This window comes from Pseudophryne corroboree, chromosome 1 (genome assembly GCF_028390025.1).
Source record: "Pseudophryne corroboree isolate aPseCor3 chromosome 1, aPseCor3.hap2, whole genome shotgun sequence".
Classification (NCBI taxonomy): Eukaryota; Metazoa; Chordata; class Amphibia; order Anura; family Myobatrachidae; genus Pseudophryne; species Pseudophryne corroboree.
The window spans coordinates 548,392,263-548,402,097 of NC_086444.1; positions in this window are offsets into that span (position 1 = coordinate 548,392,263).

The window sequence follows — 9,835 nt, forward strand, 5'->3', positions numbered from 1 at the left end:
TCTCACTGCATCACCCCCTCACTGGATTCTGAGTACTGCTGCTCTCACACTGCGGTGTCTACTTCTGTCAGGTGCCTTGCTGTGGCTGGCATCTCTCCCCACCTAAACATGTGGGGAGGCCTCACTGGGGTTACATCTTTCCAGCTCACACACCACGCTTCTCTCCTAGCTAACACACGTGCTTCTGCTAACACTCCAGGCTTCTGGGCTGCAAAGATACCAGGCTGCAAAGACCATGCTGCTGATGCATGACAGCCTTTTATAACCTTTTACTCCCAGGGAGAAATTCTATCTGGGATTTCCCGCCCTGAGGTGCAACTTGGTGAGTCTTGAATTTGCTTTTTGCAGACTGATCTGTCTTACTGTGAGTTGGGCTATCAACCCCTTCTGTGCTGCAAGCTGTAGGCTGCTGGCTTAGTGCTATGCAACTCCAGCAAACATTTTACTTTTATTAAAGTCATGCTGGCACCTGTAGTGCAACAGTTGATTTGTGCTTACAGTTCCAGGGTATTACATACACCCCTGCTAAAATCTTGCATGTCCTCACGCAACAGCAGAGTTTTCAACAACATAACACTTAATAAACACGACAGTACACGTGACAAAAAAAAATAACTATCACATACGCAGGAAAACATGGCATGTCAAACATTACATTACATACAAATCACATATCCTGTTGCTGTTTTCCAATGGATTACAGTCCTGAGTCACAGGTGATAATCAAATGTTCAGACATCTTATGGCAATTGTGCCAAACACTGCCCTCGCCTGCCCTTGTCTCCCCCCACGTCTGGGACAAAAGAGACAGGTGGCTCTCGTGGGCCCCTCCCAATAAACAAGTTTCTTCAACTTTTTAGAAAATATATAGGGGACTCCATTCTCCTTGCGATCCTTGGCTCTTTCGGACACTCAGAAATGGCCAAACACAGTGCCCCCAAGGGTGTTGCTCCGACCGGGTGCACTGCATAGTCCCGATGTCCTGTGACATGAGTTCCACCTCCACAAATGTTGCCCTTAGAGCCCCACGTTGGGCGCCAAATGTAAAACCCCACTGGTACTAGGTATGCAACAACCGCAGTCACTGTGTATAGTGCATCACATTTACTCTGCCCCGGCTAGTCATGGGTTCAGGCACAGATACCAGAGGATCCCCTGAATAATCAAGTGTTTAATTACAGGTGCATTGTGGGTGTGGACTACAGGTGTCGGTGCAGCGCATATAGAATTGGGCGCCAGGCCATCTCATAAAACAGCATAACGTTTATTTTAACATCAAAGCAGGGATAACTTCTTAATGCACCTCCTCCAGCACAAAGCATAACGGTTACATTAGATCCCATATCAGGGCACCTCCTCCAGCGCATGACTTAATTGCAGCGGCATGAACATGGCGAACAGCATTAAATACCAGGGCATTCTGTGACCAGTAGTGCTACACATACCAGGTTACCGTCTCTCTCTGTCCTAGCGAGGACTCTTGTCAATGGGGGGCTTCTAATCATGCCGCGTGGCTTCCGACCACTCCCCAGATACCTCTTCGCTCGAGACTCACTCCTGTGGCACATTCTTCTCACTGCATCACCCCCTCACTGGATTCTGAGTACTGCTGCTCTCACACTGCGGTGTCTACTTCTGTCAGGTGCCTTGCTGTGGCTGGCATCTCTCCCCACCTAAACATGTGGGGAGCCCTCACTGGGGTTACATATTTCCAGCTCACACACCACGCTTCTCTCCTAGCTAACACACGTGCTTCTGCTAACACTCCAGGCTTCTGGGCTGCAAAGACACCAGGCTGCAAAGACCCTGTCTGTTTGTTTTTGTATTACGGCCCTTCTTGTTAGACATTGTATACAAATGCAACAACAGAGCGAATTAGTACGATAAAGCCAGACAGAGTACAATACCTGCGAATAAATCCATTAGTATGTGACTGTAGACACAGTACACAACCCCAGCGAATAAATCCGGTATTATCTGACTGAGTACACAGTAGAATACACGTAATAGGTAAATACTGTGACGTGCTATATACTGTATATGAACCTGACGCACCTAGTCCCTTAGGGTACAGAATATAGTGATAGATATATCTGGGAAACACTGAAAGTGAAACCACACAGTAGATACAGGCACGCACAGTCACAGGCAATGCAGATAATTATTATGATAATAAAACTGGGCTGGACTAGTATATGTACAGATATATATATAACACAGCGCGGTCATAGACAGGATATATTGTAAGAATACTCGTATAATATATCCTGTAATGGGTACACTTTTTCTTAACTAATGCTGTCTGTATAAAGACATGTAGAATACTCAAGTGTTTGTAAGTCACAGCGCTGTACACAGGCGGCTTTAGAAGGGAGACCTTGCCCTGCAGTCCCGGAGACTAGCCGCAACTATGCTTATAAGATTGCACCCAGCGTCTCAGTCAGGGAGTGAGGGAGAGTGTGAGGCAGCTCCACGGCGGGAAAATCTGCAGATGTCACCCTTGGCCGGGGAGACGCTACAGGTCAAACGCCAGCTCCCCTATGCTGGACTTCCACCCGAGGTACTAGCGAGCCTTATTAAATGGGGCGCTTGTACACCCGACCTGTGCTCTATTGCCCTAATGATCTAGTGGGGTCCCTGCTCGATTACAGTGTCCACGCCAGCACCGTGACCCGTCTCCCTAGGTCGTGGACAGAACGCGATTTAATGGCGGGTCCCGCCTGGGGGACCCTCTTACCTCCTTCCCCGTAGCAGCCACACGAACCAGGAGAGCGACTGCGACCATGTGCCTAAAGCCGGAGCATCTCCGCCACAAGTATCCGGGAACAGGCCGCGGGAGTATGCAACGCCACTTGGGAGGTGATGGAGCTGCAGCGCTGAATGTCACACAGACATACAGCGCTGACAGACCAGTTTTTAAGAAATTTTCTGTCAGAAAAAGCTTTTTCAGGGCTGCCCAGTGCAGCTCACCTGTTAAGTGACCTGCTGTCTGCAGACAACAACTGAAACTGAGCTCACAGTGCCTGGAGGTAGGGTAATAGAGGAGGCCCCAATGCATCCTGAGACAGCCTAAAGCTTTAGCCTGTTAGTGCCTCTGGATCAAGATCCACTCTACACCCCGATGTTTCCCTGTGGAACCCAAAAACCTGCTGCAGAAATTGTAGCTTTCCATAGGTGGCAACTCATTACAGGCAGATACATGCTTGTAATAGGCAGAAACAGGCTTGTAACACTTGTTCCTGGGGGGCAAACACAAGCAATGGTGATGCTGCAACACTAACAGAGGAAACAACTTACAGTATGGTAAGCCACCAGCGGTGACTACTGATATGAGCAGCACAAATAAACATATATTTAAGAATCAGAAGTTATTTCTGAAAATTATATTGGTTTAAGGAACAATGGTCTAGGACTCTCCTCATTATGGCAAATATGGGATGGCTTCAGCTTCAACCTAATACCCAAAACTATGGTGGAGAATTCTATTTCCAAAGCTAAGTGCTGTAATAGCATCCAAGTTGAACTAGGCAAAACATGTGCCTATCTCCCTTGCAAGCAAAGCTTACTATTTCCACCATTACAGTTTACACCTTGCCAAATTCTGCCCCTACATACAACACCCAGTAGTACCCACTCATTATATGGGAAGCAATCCATTTAAATTATACTACCATGTTTCCCCGATAATAAGACACTGTCTTATTATTTTTTTTCCAACAAAAAACACCATAGGGCTTATTTTCGGGGTAGGGCTTATTTTAATTAACATTGACAGCAAATTTAAAAAAACAGGTGCCACCATGCCCCCAGTCCTGCTTTTACAGCCCCCAGTCCTCCTTTTACAGCCACCATTCCACCAGTCCTGCTTTTACAGCCCCCCTTTTACAGCCACCATGCCCCCAGTCCTGCTTTCACAGCATCCAGTCCTCCTTTTACAGCCACCATGCCCCCAGTCCTGCTCCTCACCTACAGCACTTTCCAGTTCCAGTTCTTCTTCTTGCTTTCTGCCAGCGACACTGCTACTCCGCTCCCGCCGTGTACAGAAGCCGCGTGATGTGCGCGGTGACATCATGCGCAGGGCGCAATGCATCCCTGGGACTTGGAGATGGAGTCTTCAGTACTGTACAGCATCCCTCAAGCAGGGCGGCGGTGAAGGGGGTTAGCGGGGGTGGAGCTGGGGGCATTGAATTTAGTGCACGGACTCGGGTAATAAGAATTTTGATAGGGCTTATTTTCGGGGTAGGGCTTATTTTGGACCAGTTTCCAAAAGCAAGGGTAGGGCTTATTTTCGGGGTAGGGCTTATTATCGGGGAAACACGGTAGAACAGTGTCCTCATAGTTTACAATACAGACCTCTTCCTCTGATGGAATACAATACACTATATGATGGATACTACAGTATAAAATACAGGCTAGACATTCCCATTTATGGTATACAAAATAAACCTATTAACAGGTGGACATTAAAAAGTCAATTCCCTGTTAATTAAACAATAATAATACAGAGATCTCTCATTGTCAGCCTGTTTCAAACAGCCCATGCACTGGTAAGCAGTGGGCAACTAAAACCATTCCTTGGCTGCCAATATACAGCAAAGCCAATGGCTTGGTGGCTAGTGTAAAATACATTACATTGTAGGTAATGGGCAATAAAGACCATTCTCTGGTGACCAGTGTACAAAAGAGTGATCCCATGGTATCTAGTGTATAATGGAGCCCAATCCCTTGTGGCAAAAGGGAGTAATAAAATAACAGTACATTCCTTGTGTGAACAATGTAGGGACACTTTTCTGCCAAGAACATCCACTAGCCAGAAGCTCCGCAATTTTGGTTAATATCAGCTTGGTTTCCTCTGGGGCACTGAACTTCATCAGCCAATCGGAGTTCAGTGTAAGGAAACTCAATGCCATCGGTTCATAATAGAAAAGGCACATAACTTTTAATTTCCTCTCTTTGGGGGTCATTCTGAGTTGATCGCTCGCTAGCTATTTTTTGCAGCCTGCGATCAGGTCAAAACTCTGCAAAACTGCACATGCGTAAGCACCGCAATGCGCAGGCGCGTCGTATGGGTACAAAGCGGATCGGTGCTGCATCATCAACTAGTAAGTGTGTGAATATTTTTGTCTGTAACTTTCCTTGTGCCCTTATCTAAATGAGCCTCATTATTCAGTACAGAATCTATTGCAATCATTAAGTCAATGGATGTGGCAATAAAGGAGGAAAAGTTGCACTAATGATCTCCACCTGCTTTGAAGTCTGTGAATCTGGCATCATCCGCACCATCAGCAGGGCCTGATTAGGATGATGAAGGTAGGAGCGCCAGGCCTCCATCTTACAGTCTATAGCTGCCCTTCCCCCAGCTCTCCTCCTCTCCTCCCCTCTATTGATATTAGTTAGGGACTGTACACTACCTTTCTCTGTAGAATGGATCATGGAAATTTGAGATCAGAAACATACAGTAATGTGTGCCTTTGACTTTCACTCCTGTACAGTCTGTCCACTGCCCTCCTTAGCATTCCTACCTCTGGCCTCTCCATTTGTTAACCCCTTCCCCATATCTGTGCCTCTGTCCAGGGCTGTCTTTTCTTATGGGCTCAATGGGCAGTTGCCCAAGGGCCCCAGGAGTATAAGGGCCCTAGGCTGATAGCTGAGGGTCCCCTTTTTTCCAGGGGTACCAGATTTTTTAAAATTGGCCCTGGGAAACCAGAGATTTCTGGCTTTAAAGCAGTGGTCCCCATCCAAGCCTGTTAATTGCTCTTTTCAGCCAGATATCTGGGGTTCTGTCTGACTTAGAGTTTTTCTGAGGGCGTATTCCAAAAACTGTGTCCTTTCAGTGTACATTGGCACCGTGTTTCTACTATGCCCAGAACCAGAGATATCAGCCTTCCAGCAGCTGGTCATGGCTCCAGCTACACACGCCTGGTATGCAGTTTTATATGTTTGTTGTTGGATTGCTCTGGCTTGTGAACTCTGATCCCCAAGTACTATGTCAAGTAATTTATAATGTCAGCAGGTGTTTGTTTATTCTGTTTTATTAATGTATTTTATTAATGTGTACTATTAACAGTAAAAAATATTTATAGCCGAATCTTCAGTCAGCACTGTCTTTTTGTGGTTTTGTTGAGCTGAATTAATGTTTTATGGAATAAGGTTTCTCATCCACACACATATATTAGCATTTCCCGCTGTCTGTGATGCAGAGTCTTAATTTTTCTGTGACTATCAGAAGAGGCTTGGATGAACAGAGGACCAACTGCATTCAACGTCACATAATTAAACATGAGGATGCCAAATAATCACAATTTTCTTTAATATCAATAATTAAGGTTTTTTTTATCTCACTTTACAGAACAAAGCTTTATTCCTTTTTAATCTTCAAATGTTTCAAAATACTGTAGATTTCTTGGAATATTGCTAATTTAGTGTGTGTGTGTGTGTGTGTGTGTGTGTGTGTGTGTGTGTGTGTGTGTGTGTGTGTGTGTGTGTACACATATACTATCTATCTATCTATCTATCTACATATAAATCATGTGGGCAAGTGTGATGGCATGTGTGAGGTCTGAAGAGATATCTGGGGGTAGCAGTAGATTGGCCATAGGGCTCACAGGGAAGATTCCTGGTGGGCCAATGCGCATGTGGGGCCTGTTTCGTTTGTTAACATGTGAGGGGTGGTTCTGCAATGGTTACACGGTATACAAGGGCGTAGCTACCCTATAATTGGGGTCACCATGTTGGTTAACGTGTACTGGTGACCCTACAATGAACTAAGGCACTACTATGGTTCATAAAATAAACTAAGACACTACTATGGGGCATAACATTAACTAAAGCACTACTATGGTTCAGAAAGTAAACTAGGGCACTATTATGGGGCTTAAAATTAACAATTGCTGTAGATAGGTGTCTCTAGAAGCATTAGGCAGGGGCCCATCAAAATGTTGCTATGGGGCCCACATAGTTCCTGCTACACCTGTGACGGTGTACCTCTGGTACTGCTCATGTGGGGCCACTTTCCGTTCCCAATCTGCCCCTGCCCGACTTTGAAAGAAAATTCAAAGGAATATGCTAGAGCTACATAAATATTAATAAATAAATTAATATATAGATGTTACAGCCAAGAATTATAAAATATCTTGGTGTCACTGGGCCTTTCAAACAGCAGTGGAAATTTGAAACAAATTGAAAGTAATGGTTATCATTACTGCCTCACAGTACTGAGGTCATGGGTTTAATTCCCACCATGGCCCTAACTGTGTGGAGTTTGTATATTCTCCCTGTGCTTGCGTGGGTTTCCTCTGGGTACTCCGGTTTCCTCCCACAATCCAAAAATATACTGGTAGGTTAATTGGCTCTCTACAAATTAACCTTAGCGTGAATGTGTGTGTATGTATGTGTGGTAGGGAATATAGATTGTAAGCTCCACTGGAGTAGGGACTGATGTGAATGGTCAAAATACTTTCTGTAAAGCGCTGCAGAATATGTGTGCGCTATATAAATAACTGGTAATAAATAATAATAATAGTATTACCAAAAGCTATATTATAATTTTTTTTAACTGCGGGGGGCAATTTATTTAATTGTTTTCATGGGGGCCAATGTGTTTTTTTTTCTTGTTCAATGTTTTTCATCTGCGCTTGCACCGCGCATGCATGCACTGCAATGGTGTTCGTACAGAGTTGCAGTATAAAGTCAGACACACGCACAGAGAAATGTATTAGAAATGTGTTGGGAATTCCTGTGTTGTTACAGGGATTGGCTAATCAGGCACAGATGTAATGTAGTATGGGCGTGTTGCATATAGATCCAGTCAGTTGCTTATATTGGAGGCCATACTCAAACAGATGATCTGCACTTAGCATAGGCTGGTGAAAGTTTCAATGGTACGACCGATGGGGGCATCTAAAGACACACAAAGCATGATTGCAGCATCTGTAGTGTGCATCTCTTTCTTTGCATATTTGTAATCACGGATGTACACCAGGGAAGGGCAGTGTAGCTTCATTAACATAAAGTCACAGACTCAACTGCAGCAAAAGATGCAATGAAGGCTGCAGCTGCGCCCAACTCAGAATCAGACCATATGAGAAGGAATCCCGCCCCCTCAACAGACTCCACCCCAACAACAGACCCTGCCACCCTTAGGGCTGCTTCCATAAATTTCCCAGGCTGGTTTTCCACACCAATCCACCCCTGGCTGTCTTGAGGACTCTGAAGATATCCAAATCACTCAGTCATGGTGGTAGATGAAAAACCAACAGGGGTTTATTAAAAAGAATGGGTTATAAACAGCTCAGTTCACTTCTGTGATCCAATTCCACATGACAATTCCCACCACAAACTCCTGACATAACATTACTTCTTAGTCTGGGAGCAGAGAGTCTCTTCTAGCAATACAGAGACCCAGATAAAGCCAATATAATCGGTCCCCAAGAAGATCCCTGGCAGAACATTACTTCTTAGCCTGGGATCAAAGAATCTCTTCTAGCAATACAGAGTCCCAGATTAATCCAATATAATGGGTCCCCAAGCAGATCCCTGGCAGAACATTACTTCTTAGCCTGGGATCAAGGAATCTCTCTTCAGCTCTCTGGGTAGCTCTACTTATACCTCCAGAAGCTTCATATTGCAGGGGTGTGTGTGACCTCTGTGTTTTAGGATCTTACAGCATTGGAATACAATACATATTCTAATCAAGGTGATTACATCAGTCAGAGAGCCACCCTGTCTGGTCAGATCACTTTTGGACAATAGGGAGTAAACAAACATAGACAATGGTACCTTATATGACTCACCCTCTGAGGGTCCACTGTGGTGTATGAAAACAATAGGAAGCTAGGTCTAACATAAATACATTATCTAAAGGGTAACAGATAACATAACATAATTGCATATATTAACACACAGTATTGGGTGAGCAGCAAAGGACATGTTATGGAGAATGAACAAACAGACAACTTGGATGAATTTGGATATGGATATAAAAAGTACATATTTGACACAGGAAATGAGGTGTAGCTATCTTGATTGTCACAGACCTCATTTTCTCACAAGGACATATAGAGCGGTCTGAGGGGCACATTACCACCATAGAGAGAGCTTCATTGCATGCACATGCCCCAGGTGCCAGTGCTCAACACCACACCTCTGTGTCCACACTACCTTTTTTCTTGAGGGGCAGGGGGTGGGGGTGGGATGATAGTTGGATGCTGTTTTTGTACCCTATAAGTATATTTAGAGCACAACTTTTATACCTTGAAAGCTACCCAAGATTTTTATCATGTATTTTTTCATTTTAGGGGAAGTCTTTTAATTTACTAGAAATTAGTAACATCCCTGAATCACTTAGCTGCTGTCACAACGTATTGGTGACAAATGAACTTTAAATAGTTTCATAATGTATTTCATCATGGTCTAGCATATTTATTACAAACAAAACAATACTATACAGAAGGGAAACTCAATTAAACAAGAGAATAGGGGATATACAGTGCATCCGGAAAGTATTCACAGCGCTTCACTTTTTCCACATTTTGTTATGTTACAGCCTTATTCCAAAATGGAATAAATTCATGTTTTCCCCTCACAACATCCATGGACTTTGAGGTAACAGAGGTGTCAGTAAGCACTGGAACCACAATAGGTTGGTTGATATGAAACGCAGACACCACCTTAAGCTAGCCATACACCAGGACGATATATTTCCAACCAGCCAACTAGTTGGCTGGTTGGAAAGATAATCTGGCAGTGTGTGGGAGCAAACGATTATCAGCCGTTTGCTCCCACACGCTAAAAAACGGTCAGAAACGGTCTGACCAACTAGTTGGGAAAATCAAAC